At 43.1% G+C, this 19,223-nt stretch overlaps 1 protein-coding gene and 1 non-coding gene across 3 annotated transcripts in view; both read right to left on the bottom strand.

Annotated features, from left to right (window-relative positions):
* The window catches only part of ACO1 (aconitase 1), a 67,940-nt gene that overhangs the window by 45,727 nt on the left and 2,990 nt on the right, over nt 1-19,223 (bottom strand). The window lies entirely within an intron of this gene.
* LOC136396109 (small nucleolar RNA SNORA30/SNORA37 family) lies at nt 17,044-17,172 on the bottom strand. Its single transcript, XR_010749528.1, has one exon. It is a non-coding gene; the product is annotated as a small nucleolar RNA SNORA30/SNORA37 family (small nucleolar RNA).

Genomic DNA, 19,223 nt, shown 5'->3' with positions numbered 1-19,223 from the left:
TATAAAACTTGAACTTTGGAAGTGGGGATTTAAAAGCAACAGCTTTCTGTTGTGAGTCTGTGCAGCATTTTAAATAAATGTGTTGGTTAGATTCTTCCTGACTCACTTTTGTATTTGATAACAACAGTGTTCACATCACGGAATCTTTAAGATAACAACGTGGCCCGAACCCCAGATATGTTTACAGGGGACTCTCTATCCCAGCTCTGGGAAGAACTTCTCATGTATCTTTTTTATAAATTATAAGCAGTGAGCAAAAGAGGACACTGTTCCTGTCCTTCACACAGATAAACAGTGATTTCAAGTAATACACAATGTAGACCTGAACTCTTTGGATGGGAGTCAGGAGACTTACTCTCTCTAATCTTAATGCCTGGGCAAAAAATCCTTTAATCAATCCATTCCCCAACAGTTTTTTGTTTTTTTTTCAGAGAATCAGAGAGAGGGATAGATAGGGACAGACAGACAAGAACGGAGAGATGAGAAGCATCAATCATTAGTTTTTTTGTTGCAACACTGTAGTTGTTCATTGATTGCTTTCCCATATGTGCCCCGACCGCGGGCCTTCAGCAGACTGAGCAACCCCCTCCCCCTCCCCCGCTCGAGCCAGAGACTTCGAGTCTAAGCTGGTGAGCTTTTTTGCTTGAACCAGATGGGCCTGCGCTCAAATTGGCAACCTTGGGGTCTCGAACCTGGGTCCTCAGCATCCCAGTCCGACACTGTATCCACTGTGCCACCGCCTGGTCAGGCCATTCCCCAACAGTTTTAATTTAAGGTAAGAATAATAACATTTCCCTGCTTAACCCAAGGTTTTCATGACCCATTTTAAACACTCAACATAATTTTGGGATGATACAAAATAATCAACATATTACTGTAAAATGGGAAAAAAACATATAGGAAACAATTATGGAGAAAAAACTTACAAACAGGCTTAATCTCCACAAATGGGCCCCTATATTCATAAAGACATAAAAGGAACTGCTTCCTTTAAGGACAGAGGCCCTGAATCACAATGGGGAGGAAGATTAAGTTTTCACTATATAACCTTTCATATTGTTTGCATTTTTAACTGTGTACACATATAACTTCTTGAAAACTCTTCAAAAGTTTCAAAGAAATAGATCTTTGCACACCTACTGTGTCTAAAGGCCCGCACTAGTTAGTTCTGGGGACAGCAGCTGGCTGAGAAGCACCCGCTGACTTTCTGGAGTTACCAGTGAAGGAGGACAGCCAGACACCTGGACGGGGACGAGAACCCAGGACAGAGAGGCTGCGGGCCGGGGCCCCTGCGGGGAGCCGATGCTCCCCCTAGTCCTGCGTGGCTCTGTCAGAGCAGCCACCTGTGGGGCAGAGGAAAGGGAACTGCTTCCATTCAGGCCCATCAACTGCCTTTTTTAGAAATTCTGAAATTGCAACGAAAGAAAGGCTAGCAAGGTGCATGGGAACATGCTAGAACTGTGTTTATGTAAGTATGTGTCCTAGAGTTACCTGGGGATCTTTCTTGTTAAATATATGTATTTCTGAGAGTCTTCCCTGAGCCACCAAATCAGAATTGATTGGGGAGAAAGGAGCAGAAGAAATCAGTCTTTTATCTTCCAAGTGTTGCTAACACCCCTGCAGTTTGAGAATCACTGCCGACACTGTGCAGTGCTAGGTAAGAAACACACTTACTTCACGGGGCAGCCATGTACCATGAAAGGGGAATGGAAAAAGGAATGCCTACATGGCCCAGGCAGGGAACCCACATAAGTGGGCAGGCTGCAGAGGGAGCGGGCGGCCTAGGCAGTGTATGCCCGTTGAAGGGGCAGCAGCCTCTGGCCCCAGCCGAGGTCTGCATGTAGGAAGGCTGGCCCACTGTTGACAAAACCATTTTTTTCAAGCGAAGCTGGTCATCTGGATTTTTCATGCACATTCTTGATTTATAAATGTTGGCAAGTAAATGTTGATAAACTACCACGTGGGCCTGCAACATGATGGCCAAACCAAATACGCCTGTGGGCCCTATGTGACTGGTCGGCCACCACCTGTGACCTGTGTCCCAACCTAACCTGGCAGATGTAATGGTCCAGAGGAATGGCAGGGTGACCAGACTGAGGACTCTATGGAGAGGGTGGATCGGAGACAGGTCCTGGGTGGGCAGCTGGACGGCAGCTGTTGAAATGGACAAGTAGGAGTGGACGGATTCAAAGCTGAAGAGGAAAAATTTAGAGAAAACAGCTGCTGAGTGGACAGGGAATCACATGGGAAGAAAGACACCTGAACTCCAGGTATGTAGGTATAAAAGATGTCAGGGCTATTTTGGAGGAAAGATTGTGGCTTTAGTTTCTGAGGAGAGAATGCATTTAAGATGAAGTGGCAACAAATGCAAGAGGTTTGTTATTAATCCCCACTAGAAATGAAGGCAGTCAGGAGGGAAAAAAACCTGTATGAATACACTATTTGGTAAACAACAGGCTAGCTTGTCTACAGAAAGAGAAGTTTCAAATCTGTGGGCTCAGAAAATGAGACAATCATCCACTGACTAGAATTCTGCAAAAGTAAATTTAAAGAGGCAATAATGCTACTATCCCTTTGATGCTACTGCCCCAGATTTAAATTTTCCACCCCTAACAGTAGCAACTAAGATGGTAAAACTGCTGTTTTGCCAGCCTGGAAAATGAATCAATACAAGAGTGTCCCTACTGCCAGGGGCCATGGGCAGGGAAGGTCATTTAGGTCTTTAAAAAGCTTGACATCACTGAATCACCCCTAGCGCTGTGTTCCATCTTACAGTAGCCAGCGGCCTCAAGTTTGGTGAAATGCTATGGCTAAACCAGTTGCTAAGTTGTACTGACATTTGCCATGATGTAGCGAGGATGAAATATGTCAACTTACTTCTCTGTGGCTTACCAATCCCATGGGTATAATTTTGGAAGCTTTACACAGTTCCTGCTGTCCATCTGACCCTACAAATCCAGGTGGTGTTTCAGGATGGCCCAAATGGCTCTTGTAGAAAATGCATCAGGTGCTCTGCTGTCTTCCTCCTCTTTTCCCTAAAACCTATATAACGTCTGGTTTCTCTATACATTAATGAAGCAAATTCCACTTGTAGAAGTTAGGGGAGGGAGGAACCAGGTACTGGTAACTAAGTACCAGCACACACCCAGTGCTGTACACAAACTTTCTAACTCTAACAACATCTCCATGAATTAAAGCATATCACTCCCATTTAACAGTTGAGAAACTGTAGCTCATGAGGGCATGCATCTGTAAGAGGCAGAGTGAGGCTCTGAACTCTGGCTCTTCCCACCCAGCCCCCACTGCCTCTCCAGGTGCTGCAGCTCCTGTTCTGAAGGTGATGCTGTCTAGAGGTCAAGAACCAACCTCAAGAACTGAAAAAATCCAGAAGTATCTAATAGGCCTAAGAAATCCTCCCATAAGTCTCAATTTTGAAATTGGAGTCACCTTTCCTTTTTTTCAAGGGTCACCCAGCACCTTGGTCTGAGCCAGCCATTGTTACATGTTCCTGCCACCCTTTACTGAGCCACAGGTCAGTAGAAAGAGCAGCAGCTGGGTTCTGACAACTTCAAAAAGAGATTTGTTTGGAAGCTGGGGAACAACCCCTCCGTGTGAGCCTAGAGAGTTCTGGAAATCAGAGTCACTCCTAGGTTCCACTCCTACCATGACCCTGGTCCCAAATGCCCTTACAGAAGTTCCCAGTGCTTAGTAATCCCAAGAGAAAGCCAAGCACAACAGCATTCCAAAGAGGCTATGAGGGGCAAGGCCTTCGGCTTGGGAATGGTCCAGATCCAAAGTAGAATGTGGGCATCATGAGTGCTTTCTCGACCTGCCTCACGCTGTCCGGAATCCTACCCCATCCCAGCCCTGAATAGTGCCACGGCTCCTGCTGACTCCAAAGTTATCCCAAGATTGGGCTTTTGTCTAGGAACCCTACCAACTGGCCAGGGAGCCCTGCCTACTTCCCACACTCACATAAAGCACAGATCGGGTTTCAATTCCTTTCTTTTCTTGTCCCCCATCTTCCTCTGTTAGACTTTGTCCTACATTTCTCTGTCTTATCTACTCCCCATTCAATACTGATAAAAGAGAAAGTCAGTGTGACTTTTCTGGGAGAAAGTGGAGTGCTATCCTTTTCCTTTTTTGGAAGGGGAAGAGTTAGTATTCACAGAAATATGTTTGGGATGCTGCCTTATCTCTTCCATAGAATGAGATGGTACTGCCTGAAGGGAAAGAAAAAAAAAATAAAGAAAAAGAAGGAAAAGGAAGAGAAGAGTGATTTTTAAACAGGAGCCGGGGAATGACACCTGTTAAGCATTGAGGTTGGAGCTCATTCAGAACCTGTCCTTCCCGAATTCTCTGACCGCTGACCAGTCTATCACGTCAGACATGCGAACAGTTCTTACACAAGAAGAATAAAAACAGACTCTTGCACTGTATCCAAAGTCCCTCACCATAACTAGTTCACCTGAAAGTCAAGACAATTAGTTTGTAGAGAAACAATGTCTTTCAAAGCTAAGCCTGAAATACCCAGCTAGGTGTAAATATCATGATCCTCACGGGTACAGTTCATACACAGAAGAGAGGGTGTGGGGAAGAAGAGTGCCCAACACCAGATTTTTAAGTTAAATCTGAAAATATACACAGACACGTAGATCTGAGATAATCAACAAATGAACCAGGCTCCCAGCAAAAAGGTAGAGAGAGTTCAGAGCTGGTGTTCCTCCCTAACTAAATGCAGTCTTGCTGCCAACTGACCTGTTGGCCTCAAGTTAGGACACTTGCAGGTTAGGACACCTGCAGGTGACTTCCACAGGCACCTCCCGCCATGCTCCTGCGGCCTGGCATTAACCCATCACAGCACCCAGAGACACGCTGACTTTAGGGGCTAAGGCAGCAGTGAGAGGGAATCAGGGAATATGAGCCTTCTGTCAAGATTCCCCTGATGAGGAAAGAGAGGCCCTGAAAGGAAAGTGACTCCCTGGGGGGGGGGGGGGGCGGAGGAATATGGGAGAAAATAGAGCTGATTTTCTATCCAATGAAAGGCCAATTTCCTGCAAGGGAAAAATAACCCTTAAAAATCCTTTATCAGCAGAGTTGAAAAACGTACCATGTAGGCATATCACAGCCTTCTGGCACTTCTGTGATTTAGTTCTATAATCATTTACTGAATCTTCCATGTGGTTCAGAATTACAGAGAACTGACTGATAGCTAAGCGTTGGGAAAACAACCTATGGTTAAGTTTTGACAAATGCCCTGGGTGACCACTTTATTCCAAGAGAGGCAGAGGAGTAAGGGTAAATCAATATATTAACATAAATATCAACCATAAAACTCCCCACTCAGATTCGACATAAGAAATGTGAACCACCTGTTTGGTGGTAGTGTAGTAGATAGAGCCTTGATCTAGGATGCTGAGGACTCAGGTTTAAAACCCCGAGGTTGCCAGCTTGAGCACAGGCTCATCAGCTTGAGTGCAGTGGTCCCAGCTTGAGCATGGGATCATAGACATGACCCCATGGTCACTAGCTTAAAGCCCAAGGTCACACTGGCTTGAGCAAGAAGTCACTAGTTTGGCTTGAATCTCCAGTCAAGGCCCATGTAAGAAGCAATGAATGAGTGACTAAAGTGACAAAACTCTGAGTTGATGCTTCTCATCTCTCCCTGTTCCTGTCAGTCTCTCTCTCTCTCTTATTCACTTAAAAAAAAAAAAAGAAAAAAAAAGTACCTGCCCAGGTGGTGGCACAATGGATAGAGCATCAGCCTGGGATGCTGAGGACCCAAGTTCGAAACCCCAAGGTGGCCAGCTTGAGTGTGGTTTCATCCAGCTTGGGTGCAAGGTGACTGTCTTGAGCCCAAGGTCATTGGCTTGACTAGAGCACACCATCCCCCCTCCCCCGCCCCTGCAGGTCAAGGCACATATGAGAAAGCAATCAATGAACAACTAAGGTGCTGCAATGAAGAACTGCTACTTCTCATCTCTATTCCTTCCTGTCTGTCTGTCCCTGTCTGCCCTCCCAACCCTCTTGCTTAAAAAATAAATAAAATAAAAAAAAAGTGAACCAAGACTCACATTGACAGTAACATGAAAATGTTTCACAAAATATATACAGTAGAATCAAATTTAAGACTCTTAGTATGTATTCATTCATAAACACATACCATTGTATGTGAAAATGCACATAAAAAAGAAAGATATAAAACTAATATTGATTATTCCTAAGTAGAATGAATACACCATACAAAATGGTTGTGGCTTTATCTTTTTATGTTATTTAACTCTGAATATAATCCAGATTTTATTTTCTATAAGCATGGGCTCATTTATTCTTTACCCTTTTAAAAGTGGAAGCAGCAGCCCTGACCAGATGGCTCAGTGGATAAAACGTCAGTCTGGTGCACCAGAAGTCATAGCTTCAACCCCAGTCAGGGCACGTAAGAGAAGCACTCAATGAGTGCACAACTAAATGGAACTAAGTGAAACAATGCTTTGATGCTTCTCTCTCTCTCTTTTTCTTCCTCCTTCTCTCTCTCTCTCTCAAATCAATGGAAAAGTTAAGAGCTGAAGCAGCCATTTAATTTTTGTAACTTTATTTATTGATCTTAGATAGAGAGGAAAAGAAAGAGAGAGAGGGAGAGAGAGAGAGAGAGGATGCAGAAATATCAATCTGTTCCTAGATGTGCCCTGGCTAGGGATCGAACCAGCAACAACCTTTGTGTATTTGGACTACACTCAAACCAACTGGGCTTACATAAATATCTTGAGAGGACATTTTATGTAGAAATGTATAGTGTCTCTTTAGAGTCATACCACATAGTGCTAGCCCAGGAAAAGGTCAAAATTTAAAATCTGAAGTATTGTTTCTACTGACTGTGTATCGCTTTGGCACCATCGTAAGTTGGAGAGAATCTGTATTTAGGTTGTTTCCAAATATTTACATCCAAACAATGCTGCAACCATTGTACACACACCTTTGAAGAGGTTCTTAATCCATTTCCTTAAAATAAATTCCTTGCTCTCCTAGAAGTTGTCGTACTTGGGGTGAAGGAATTTGCCCATCTCCCTTTGCCACACAGCACTAGGCGGCCAGGGGAAGGCTGTGCCCATTTTATGACTTTTGTCTGAAGCAGTGAATGGAGTTCCCTAAACCAGGCAACATAATTTCAGCTTTACCCTTCGCCAAATTGAGAGATTAAAAAACTAATTTTGGGTATTTCTTTAATTGTTAGTGAAGACACACACTTTTCTATCTGTCTGTTAGACATCTGAATTTCTTTCGTAAATTGCGTGTTTGCTAGACAGGCCAAACTAAGCGACACAAAGATGGCCTCTGGTGACCAAGTGTTCTCATCTCCAAGCAGATTTGACTGAGCTAATAATGTGGATGAGACACTAACCCTGGAGAAGCAAGGACTGTCTTTGGCTTCTCTCTGATTGATATCTTGAGACATACAGTCTATAAGATTCCCCTTTATATGAAGGGCACCCTAAAATCTTTAGGCAGCCTTAAAATCTGATGTACAATCTCACCCCACGCTCAGGTTTATTGTGAACCTAGTTGGATACTGCAATGTGAGTGGCCAATGAGCTTAAGTCACAGCAAAATCCCTATCTGGGTCAATGAGCTTTGCTATTTGTAATCCAGACTGAACACCCAAGCGCAGGCAGCAATCTTGCAAATGGGTTTGAGAAGGGTGCCTGACTACAGCATAGGGACGGTAAGTACACTGCTAAACCATCACTCCCCGTAGAAGACCATCTCAGACTCTACACTACACCCAGTGAATGCCACACAGTGAGGCTTATTCAGCACAGCCAGATCTGTAGAGAGTTTTGGAATGTCGACTGACTGTAGCTAAATACCAATGATCAAATAAAACAAGATTCACTTTTTCGGTTCTCTCTCCTGCCTATGGAGTATAACAGTCCAAGATTTAGCTGCTTCTGCTGTTGAGAGTTGAATTGTCTTCGGCTGCCTTGTAATATAAAAAAAGACAAAGATGTGAGTGGGCCCTATAACCAACCACAGGATTTCCATGCTCCTTTTGGAAGGAGCAGAGAAGAGGAATAACCCTGAACAGCTGAATACCGGTCAGTAATGAGGTGAGGAGGCCAGAGCTATCTTGGAGGGGAGGGTAGTGTGGGGAGTGTGCGTATTAGTTTCCAGGAGAGCTTTTATGGTTTGAAAGAGCTTTCAGGTAATTAGTTGAGAATCACTGCTCTAAGGTCTAAAGTACAGACAATAAATCCTCCAGATTGTTTGTTTAGCATATCTAAAGACACGCAAGAGTGGATTTTCAAAATCTATGCAAACAACAAAAAGAGGTTTCTTCCTTATTTCATATGGTTTACCCACATTTCTTCCTATCTTCTCACTTTTTAAATATACTCATCCTACATTTTCATGGCTGACAGCTCCTAAGTTAAACATCACTGCATCTCTAGAGTTTAATTCAGTTCACTATGAAAATTAATTATGGTTCAATTTTTGTTGTTTAAAGAGAAATTAATTGGTCCCACTCCTAAACTGACTGTCATGTATCTGAACATCATTCTACTTATAAACAACTTCTTGACAAAAGTGAGATTCCAAGGATGTCTATGTGAGTATAAACAAGACTGAGGTCAGAACCACTCAGGCCAGCAAGCCGCCAGAATTCATCGACTTGTTTCTTTCACAAAGTAGAGACCTAGGAGTTAGTTGTTTGCTTTATGAGATGCAGATGCATCTGGAGAACTGGAGTAACCCAGATATATCTGGGTTTTAACCCAAAAATATCTGGGTTTTCCCATAGACCAGATTACCTCTGGGATCCCTTTTAAATCATAAGACTTAATTTAAATGAACAAAAACAAAGCAAAAATCTCTTAAACATGAGACTTGTAACCAAAAGTTTTCAAGACAAGTGATACAAGTAAGCCATTGTCAGTTCCCATAGAGAATGAAAAAAAGTAAATAGCGCAGAGGAGGGTCTTGAAGAAAGAAATGGCTTAATAATGGTATAACCAAAGCCATCAACATATTTTTGTTTCCTAATTACCTGCATGGTGTGCTTTATGCTATTATAAACAAATAAGACTCTGCCCTCTATATCAGAAAGTTTTGCTATCACAAAACACAACGTGTCTCTTTTGGCTAAATTTTTAAGTTCATCTGTTTCCACTTCCTCTTCCACCTTATCCTGCACAGCTAACCAGAATGCTCCACATCTATTCCTAGAATTTTTTTATTTTTTATTATTTTTAAATTTTTTCTGAAGTGAGAAGCAGGGAGGAAGTCAGACAGACTCCCACATGCGCCTCACCTGGCAAGCCCACTAGGGGGTGATGCTCTGCCCATCTGGGGGATTGCTCCATTGCAACCGGAACCATTCTAGCGCCTGAGGAGGAGGCCATGGAGCCATCCTCAGCACCTGGGCCAACTCAGCTCCAATGGAGCCTTGGCTGTAGGAGGGGGAGAGAGAGATAGAGAGAAAGGAGAGGGGGAAGTGTAGAGAAGCAGATGGTCGCTTCTCCTGTGTTCCCTGGCCGGGAATCAAACCCAAGACTTCCACACGCCAGGCCGATGCTCTACCACTGAGCCAATCATCAGGACCCCTAGATTCTTTTAAAACAGCTTTTAAATGATTCGTTTTCATTTAGAATTAAACTTTATAACCTTTCTGTGCCTCAGTTTCTTAATCTGTGACATAAGATCAATGATCTAAAAAGTCCCTTCTGAGTGAAAAAAATTCCATGATTCATTCATTCATTCAATACATATTGATATTAACCATCTAATATGTGTCAGGAACTGCTTTAGGCATTGCGGATACACCCAGGAACAAAATTGGCAATGTCCTTGCCCTCACCACACTTCCATTTTAGTGGCAGGAGACAGACTAAACAAATATTAAATATACAGACAGAACGTCAGACAGTGGCCAACTGGAGGCATAAGCAGAATGAGCGTGGTAGGGAGTGACGGGTAGGATCATGTGCAAAGGCCCTGAGATTTGTCTGAGAAAGGCCAGAAGGCCAGAGTGAATGACTGAGTGCAAAAAAAAAAGACACAAGGAGAGCAGAGTAGGCCAAATTACAAAGTTTAAATTGTAGATTCCTAACATTGGAATTTGTTGTTAGATAAGAAATTAATTTGTAATATGAAAACATTAGATTGCCTTTAAAAAAGTGGCCACTTCCTTAATTTCTAACCCTTCTGTTTTCCTGAACTTCACTATTAAGTAACAGTGGAAATTTCCAGGATGTATCATAAAAATGACCATGACTCACCCGGCAGATGTTCACAGCCTCTATCAAAGGCAAAGGTCAAGATTTACGGAACGGGGGCAATGGCTGCGGTACTGTCTGATCCAGCAGCCCATTTATGTCTGGCCATACTTTATGGCCAGAAGTAGGAGCCCCTGCCTCTCTGAGGCTCCCCAGTTCCAGGCTCACTGGCCAAGACACCACAATGGCATACACAATTCCCAAAGGAGAAAGGCTAACCTGACCCATCCCCATTAAGCTCATTTTATAAGAACTGTATTAGCACAAACTCAAAAGAACAGAAATATTTGGCTAATAAAAGCTGACGTTCATAACAAGTTTGGTGAACTTGAGCATTTATAATTCTAGTGATGCACTGAGAAAAGGAAGTCCTCGTGGGGTCAGGAAACATGTGGCCAGGAAGTAAAGGAAGAAGCTGGACAGGCCCCTCAGAACCAGGCGTCCTGACCCAGCCCAAGCTCTGCTCCTGACCTCCTCCCTTTCCTCATTAGGATCAGTCCTCAGCTCCCTCTTAAAATGTGGGTCTCTTACCCTGAAGCCACCCCGCATCACCAGTGGGGTTTCAAAAATGACACCTACTCAGATCCCAACCCAGTCCTACTGCATCCAAGTCTTGAGAGCAGAAGCAGGGAGAACAGGCAACTGGAGCTGGCTGAAGCCTTACAGAGCAGGCTTAGCTGATACCCATTCTGTAAGATTGATTTCCTCAAGCTCCTGAACTACAGTCATGGATTCTTGGGCACAAACTTTTCTTTCTTTTTTAAATTAAAAAAAATTTTTTTAAGACTTTATTCATTTTAGAGAGAGAGAAAGAAGGGGGGGGGGGAGGAGCAGGAAGCATCAAGTCCTATATGTGCCTTGACCAGGCAAGCCCAGGGTTTCAAATAAGCAACCTCAGTGTTTCAGGTCAATGTTTTTATCCACTGTGCCACCACAGATGAGGAGGTCATGTACTTTTCTAACTCAAATTTTAGAAAAGAAAGGAAGAGAGCCACCACTAAAAGTTGGGTGTTGGGTTGCCAGAGGTCTCACAAAGCAGCATTTATCTCTATGAATTCACCAAATTTGTAAGGTCATCTACTCCTACCCACATCAGAACTGCTTGGACTCAAGGACGATGACTCATATGACAGTCCAGTCCCAGAAGCTTGAGGAATAAACCCACATATTTATTGATTTTCCAGAAGAAAGGCAACTCCCAGGAGGACCTGATGCTCCTGTCCTCTGACCAGTGTAGCTGTAGGATTAGGAGCTGTAATCTGAAGCCATACTGCACATGTGCTGAAAGAAAAAAATGGAACTCACACACAAGCCCACCAGACTCTGAAGTCCAGCTCTTATGCAACTACACACTAGTTCATCTCAGTGGTACACACATCACACAGTGGCATGACATCTATGTGCAATGGCCACTATACTGGGTCAAAGACGTGACAAGTAATGCTGTGGCATTAGACCAGTGGTTCTCAAAGTGTGCGCCAGGGTGCACTGGTGTGCCCTAGAAGATTTCCAGGTGCGCTCTATGGTATTCCAGAGAAATATGTGCCTGTTGGGGACCAAAAAACCAACAGGGTTTTTGGAGTTTAGAAATTTGGGGGACAGAGGTGTGGGGAATTGGCTGTAAGCTGACAGTCTGCCTAAACCCCCATCTCACTTGCCTGATTAGGTTGCAAAAGACTGTTAAACTGTGGTGCTGGATTGTTTACACTACCCCCCATGTTCCCTGGAAAGACTGGAGGCAAGTTTCTTCTATCCTTTGTTTGGTGTAAAGTTAAAATGATATTTTGATTTGCTAATGGCCTCACTTTGTCCTATAAATAAAGTAAGATGTGGTTTTTGGGCATGCTTTGTTCTTGCCAGCAGCAATTACAGGGCCCTCCAGACTCTGTATTTTCTTAATTCCACATATTTTCTTAATTCCGCACCATTCCCACTTGGGACCTGGAATTACTAGCTGCGCTGGTTCGCAGCATGTGCCCAGATATAAAAATAAATTACTCTATTATACCATTTCATTATGGAAATACCACTCTTTTTGTTAACCCATCATTATTATATTTATTATTAACATATCATTATATTATTTTTAGATAAATACTGCCAAATAAAATGGACAGATTTCTCAAAAAGAAGCTTGATATTGAAGAATCTGATTCTGGAAGTGAGCAAAAGTTAAGTGTAAATAAAATAGGACTTGAAGGCTGATGAGCAGAATTTAATTTATAGCATTTTCCATCACTTAACACTGAACAATACAATTGGATTAGAAACCCATTCATGGAAGCTTCAAGGATTTTGGTTTAACACTAACAGAAGAAGAAAAACTGGCAGCTATATCCACTGATCGCGACTGATGGTTAACATAAGGAATCGTCTCTTGAAGCCTTTTGAATTTCTATAAAAGAAGAATATGTGGCAATATCTAAAAAAGCTTTGACCATTTTACTACAATTTTCAACATCCTATTTATATGAATTAGAATTTTCTACCCTCAACACAATTAAGAGTAAAAAGAGAGGAATTCTTCAATGTATTGACAGGAAAATGAGAGTTTGCCTTTCAAATATATGCCCAAACATTGAAGAAATCACTAGGACACATCAGGCTCATGTTTCTCATAAACACAAGAATGAAACACTTAACACATTTGTGCCGGGATCTGCCGAATTTACTAAATCTTACTAAGAATGTATCTATATTTATAAAAAGATAACTTTTTTGTCATTTTTTAATTTTTTAACCCCTGTGTTTTACAAATCTAAAAAGGATAACTCAAAAATGTAACATAAAAATGTTTTTTAATGTCAGAATAAATTTAATTTTGTTGTATTTATTTCATCTAATTACTGTAAAAGCATGCTTGGACTTTATATTTTTTCTTTAACATTTGACTTAATTATTATAACATATTTTTCATAAATTTGTATATAGTGTGCCTACAATTATTTGTAGGATTTTAAATGTGCCCTGAATTCAAAAAGTTTGAGAACCACTGCCTTAGACCATGACACATCTGGTAGCTGGGTGTTGAAGACCAAAGACTGATGCAGATTCACTTATACTTTTGACATTCATGGATCACCAGGATAAAGGGATGCAAGTACCCCATGTCTCAGTGACGCCCAGGCTGTCAGTGACGGAGATGGAGGGTGCCAGGGAAGCCTCTAGGGCGAGGCCGTAACCTGGCATGGGAGGTGGTCAGGAAGGTACAGGCAACACCACACATGAGCCTTCCAGAATGACACAGAGGGGAGTCAGGGAAAGAGTACTCTGGGCAGAGAGACAGCACATGGGAAGGCATGGCAGCGTGCCCCTGCGGGAGTTTACAGGGCTCAGAGGAGAGAAAAAGGGAGGGCAGGGTCTGTACCTCGAGGGACTGCACAGAAAGGTCCAGATTTATCCTGAAGACAAAAATGCACCATTAAAGGACTCTTAAGTTAGAATCTTTAAGACCTGATTTGATTTTCAGAGATAACTCTTGGCAGCAGCGGGGACCGACTCAAGGGGAAGGATGCTAAACTGGTGTCAGGCAGGGAGGGAGGTTATGGTGCTATTACAGTCAATGTGGGGACAGAAAGCAGACACTATAGGTCCCAGAGAGAGCAAGGGAAGCAGAGTGAACTAAGGGTGAGTCCTGAAGAAAGAGAGGTCAGGATAGCTCTATGTTCCTCATCTAGGCAAACTGGCAGAGCCCATGACAAAGACAAGAACCTGATGTTGGTTTCAGATATGGTGAATTTGGGATGACGACATCTAGCAGGTAGCTGCATCCATGGGACTGGAGCTCAGGAGTACTGGGCCAGGACAGAAGTTCAGAAGAACAGCAGCAATTATCAGTCCTTATGCCACAGGTGCCACCTCATTCCATAAGCACTGAGCCCGATGACACATGCTGAGTGCCTGTGCAATGCCAGGCACCTCACCCACATTACTGCAGTGCAGTCCCTCAGCGACTCTGTGGGAAAGGCACCACCATCCCATTTTATAGGTGAAGAAATGAAGATCCAAGAGGTTAAGTAACTTGGCACGGTCTCGTAGATAGTACACGGCCAGGTTGGGAATCATGGCCAGGCTGGGAGTCAAACCCAGGTCCCCAATACCAGAGCTGACTCTCCTGCACCATGCTAACGCCCAATGGGCAGCACAAGTGATAGCATTTTACAATCACCCCTCACAAAAGGACTCGAATTAACCAAATGGATTTTAAACAATTAAATCTCACTTTAAAACAATCTTTACATATATGTAAAGGACATATATGAGGACTAGCTAGTTAACCCCCTATTTCACCTAAAATAGCCTTAACTTTGTCAAAATGTGTATGATAGATAACTAAAACAATGGGTTGGTGCTGGTAGTATGGACGCCACCAGCAATAAAAACGCAACTGATTCCTTATCTGAGGAAATAAGGGTTTTATGAAACATCCCATTCTTAGAACCAACCCTGAGGCTGGTCCTGCCCCACCTCTGTTACAGAATGTACTTTTGGGACATCTGCCCTAGCACAGCCCTAGCATAACACTGCCAGCAATGACTGATTCACTCCCTCTCAACCAAAAGTTTAGGAGGTTGCTTTCTTAGACAGCTTAGAAGAGGCAGCTTCTTCATGAACTAGACCACCATGTGGAGCATGCTTTCTAATTTTACAATAACAGTCATAAAAAGGATGAGAATGAGAAGGAATAATTTAGTCTTCCACAAACATATGTTTTGGGCCACACCCAGGTAAATCACACTCTCCAAAGATGGGCTTGCCCAGAGTTCTCCCGAGGTCAAGAAAAGAGAGTAAGGATCGCACCAGCACACATGCACTACTAGCCTTGCGAACTCATCAAAGGTGAATTAACTCTGAAAACAAAGACTAAAACAGAACGTGAGGAATCTGAGAAATGACTGGTTCAGAGTGTGACTCTTTAGTAGTTCTATGACATTAAAGGATACATGCTTACCTGCTTACCTCAGGAACCTGATATGTTTCCCAAAGACTTATAATGCTTAGAAAGAGTTTCCTGTCTTTGCACGTTTGCAATATCTAACCTCAAAGCCCCCTGGTTTCCAATCAACACTTGAAGTCAGACTGCCATTGTCTGCTGCAGAAAAGATTCACTTACCTCCCTAAACCTCAGTTCATTTCTTTGCAGATTTAAGGTGAAAATACCTGCTCTGCCCGGCTCACAATGTCTGCTGTGATAGCTCCACAAGGTAACAGATGAAGCACATGCACAGTAGGAACTTTACACCTGGGAGCTGCCACTATTCATGAGATTGAGACTCACTTACTTCATGGGGCAGGTGGGCCCTAAACGGAGCCCATTTCCTTGAAGATTCAAATCTACATTTTAAAACACTACAGATGCTCTCAAATACAGCCAGAGCCACCCACCTTATTTGCTGGGGGGAGAAATATTATGAAATCAGAGAGGACCTAAAGGCTCCATACATATATAATATTTGAAAAAAATGACAACAGACCATAAAGAAAAATATTTTCCTCAAAAAGCTGGCATTTTAGATTGGCTCAAATGGAAGATTCTTTTTTGTCACAGTTTTTAAAAATGATTTAAAAATCCTCACAGGTGAAACCAAATGTTCTTGGTCCTAGGCAGTATCTGTAAATTCTTCTTTCAATAGGATCCATTTCTTTTATGATTAAAAATTTTCCTCCATTTAACTTAATTGAAATAAACATAGCATCTATTTTTGAGCATCTCCTTTGCATGAAGCTTTGCTAAGTAGTACAGAAGATAAGGAAAACACTCCTTCACTTTAAAAAAAAAGGACAATCCAGCCCTGGCTGGTTGGCTCAGTGGTAGAGCGTCAGCCTGGCGTGCAGAAGTCCCGGGTTCGATTCCCGGCCAGGGCACACAGGAGAAGCGCCCATCAGCTTCTCCACCCCTCCCCCTCTCCTTCCTCTCTGTCTCTCTCTTCCCCTCCTGCAGCCAAGGCTCCATTGGAGCAAAGATGGCCCGGGCGCTGGGGATGGCTCCTTGGCCTCTGCCCCAGGCGCTAGAGTGGCTCTGGCCGCGACAGAGCAACGCCCCGGAGGGGCAGAGCATCGCCCCCTGGTGGGCAGAGCGTAGCCCCTGGTGGGCGTGCCGGGTGGATCCCGGTCGGGCGCATGCGGGAGTCTGTCTGACTGTCTCTCCCCGTTTCCAGCTTCAGAAAAATACAAAAAAAAAAAAAAAAAAAAAAAAAGGACAATCCAACCAGGAGACTACGGTAAGCACACAAGTCACTACAGTAGGATAAGAATCCTAGGAAAGGAAAGAGACAGCCCTAACTAGGGGAATGGAGCAGTGGCAAAGGAAAGAGGGGAGAGTGATTCCACAGCAGAGCAAGTGCAGCCACGGGGCAGCACAGCAGCAGCGCAGCAAGGGGTCAAGGTTCACTGGATGATTCAGCTGGGCTGCTGCCAGGGCAGAAGAGGTTGAAGATTTTGCTACAGCAGTCAGTCCATGCTTGTTATTAAAAAGACACAACAAAGAATTTTTTGTTGTTAATGTATACTGTTGAAAATCAAGATGTCAACTCCTGGCAGAGGTGGGAAAAGAAGTGAGTATGAAGAAGAAAGGTACACGTGGAACAAAATTGGCCAAATGTCCATGCTCCTCATTTTTGAAGCTAGAGGTTTCTACTCTACACTTCTTTGTACACCTGAAATCCTCCACTGAAAATAGCTAAAAAAAGAAATGAAGGCCAGTCGATCTAGGGAGATGGTCAGGTCAGCTAATGGTGCTAATCCTATAAAGAACTTTTTTTGTCCTTTCTCTTTCTGTGCCGTAGTGTGACAGCTGCCACTGGCACAGTCCCAGGGCAAGGATGCGATCAAGGGTCTTCTTTTAGCACCAGGTACCAAATCCTGGCCCTGCTGCCTTGGGGAGGACCTGTGAAAGTGCTGGTCTAATGAAGAACTGCCTAGCCTCTGTGCTGATTGGAGGGCCAGGCTGGGCGGAGGCTGCAGCCTCCACCCGGGAAGGAGACACAGCATAATGTGGCAGTGGCCTGTCTGCTGTCCGCTGTGCCTGTTCTTGGTTTCCCACGCCTCTCACTCTGCTCTTGCTTCCCCACTTCACACCGGGAGAAAGGGAGTAGCAGGGGTCCGTTCCTGGGCCAGCTGGTGGTAGGTCCATCTAAGAAAAATGAAGGCAACTGTGTTGTTCTCAGTGAGCTACGTGTTCAAGTAATTGTAGGGGGTATTTTTGGTTATGTCTAATTTAATACTTGTCCTATCAAATTTAATACCTGTTTAATATAGCTAGAAAATACTAATCAGTAAAGTGAAGCAAAGTTACAAACCAGCTGTGCCCCAGCCCCCAGAGGAAAGTACTGTGTCTGGCAGAGGCTGTGCCTTGGTCCACACATGTGCACACCCACACATACAGTTACCTGCTTTCTCTCCTCATAAAGACAGAAGCACAGGGAAACAGATGTTGATAATATGTTTTTAAATTTTAAAAACTACTTCCAGGTATTTTGTGAAATAGCATTTTACACCACCTAAGGGCTACATGATAGTTCACTAAAGAACACTTTAATCTAGGAATTAAGTCAAACAACACTGTTTAAAACAATGTTCTGATCTGAGAGGGCTCTCCCTCAAGATTATTTTGAGTTAATATAACTACTATCATATATACTTTTTGGAACCGTTATGTGACAATTAACATAATTGTTCTGGGGGGTTTTTGGGAGAGAGAGAGAGAGAGAGAGGGGGAAAGACAGTAGGGAGAGAAATGAAAAGCATCAATTCGTAGTTGTGTCATTTTAATTGTTCATTGATTGCTTCTCATACATACCTTGACCAGTGGAGCTCAAGCCAAACCAGTGACCCCTTTGCTCAAGTGAACGACCATGGGATCATGTTGATGGTCCCACGGCTCAAGATGTTGACCTCGGGGTTTCGAACCTGGGGCTTCAGCATCCCAGGCTGATGCTCTCTCCACTGCGCCACCACAGGTCAGGCAACATAAATTGTTTTATTGGGGGTGAGGAGGTGGTAGTAACATTCTTACTGGAGAAATAACTATTTTCCTTTTAAAAGTATAGGTTGTTGGGATTTTAGTTTTCAGTTTTGTTTTTATATTGTAAAAGCCATACATGAATGATGCAGGGTAGGCAGACATATGGTATTACAAAACATAACAAGTAAAAATCTCCAGTCTCCCCTGCAACCCATTCCAACCCAGAACTGGCTCCAGTTAATAGTTTAGTATGTCTGTCTTCCAAACATTTTTAAGTCAATTTTAAAATACATGGAGTATGCTATCACACATCCATACAACTTAGGTTCATATATAGATACAGGAATACTCATATATACATACATACATGTACACACCATTACGTATACAGTATATAATATATATACATATAACAATTTTCCTTTTTCTTTCTTTTTTTTTTTTCTTTAACATTTCCTTTGTCCCTACTCCTGGAGTCAGAACAGCTTGGAGATACAACTGATTTTTGCTTAAGAACACCCAAAATTCACACTGGGTTAGACTGCAGAGCCATCCATCCGGGTATTTCTGAGATGGCTCCAGACAGGCCTCCTCCTCCATCCACGGCCGTGTCCTCCTTTAAACAATCTACTATGGATTCCGCTTTGATTCAAACCCTTTGCAGTTGTCACTCCAGCTATGTCTATCATGGAGTTTCAAGTCCCTGGTAGTCATTCACTCATAAAGTCCTAAAGAATATCCTTTTCCTGAAACTCCCTCCTTGAAAAATGGTTCCTGTTCTGATATTCTAGGACAGGGGTCTGCAAACTGCAGCTTAGCACCTGTTTTTGTAAATAAAGTTTTACTGGAACCCAGAGGTGCCCATTCCTTTACATATTGTCGATGGCTGTTTAACAGCAGAGCTGAATAGTTGCAACAGAGACTGCAGAGCCCACAAAGTGTAAAAGACATCTGATCCTTTACAGAAAAGTCTGCTGATCCACGTTCTG

Source organism: Saccopteryx leptura, chromosome 2 (genome assembly GCF_036850995.1).
Source record: "Saccopteryx leptura isolate mSacLep1 chromosome 2, mSacLep1_pri_phased_curated, whole genome shotgun sequence".
In the NCBI taxonomy this organism is placed as follows: Eukaryota; Metazoa; Chordata; class Mammalia; order Chiroptera; family Emballonuridae; genus Saccopteryx; species Saccopteryx leptura.
Note: the sequence above shows the minus strand (reverse complement) of the source record. Positions and strands in the feature narration are given on the sequence as shown.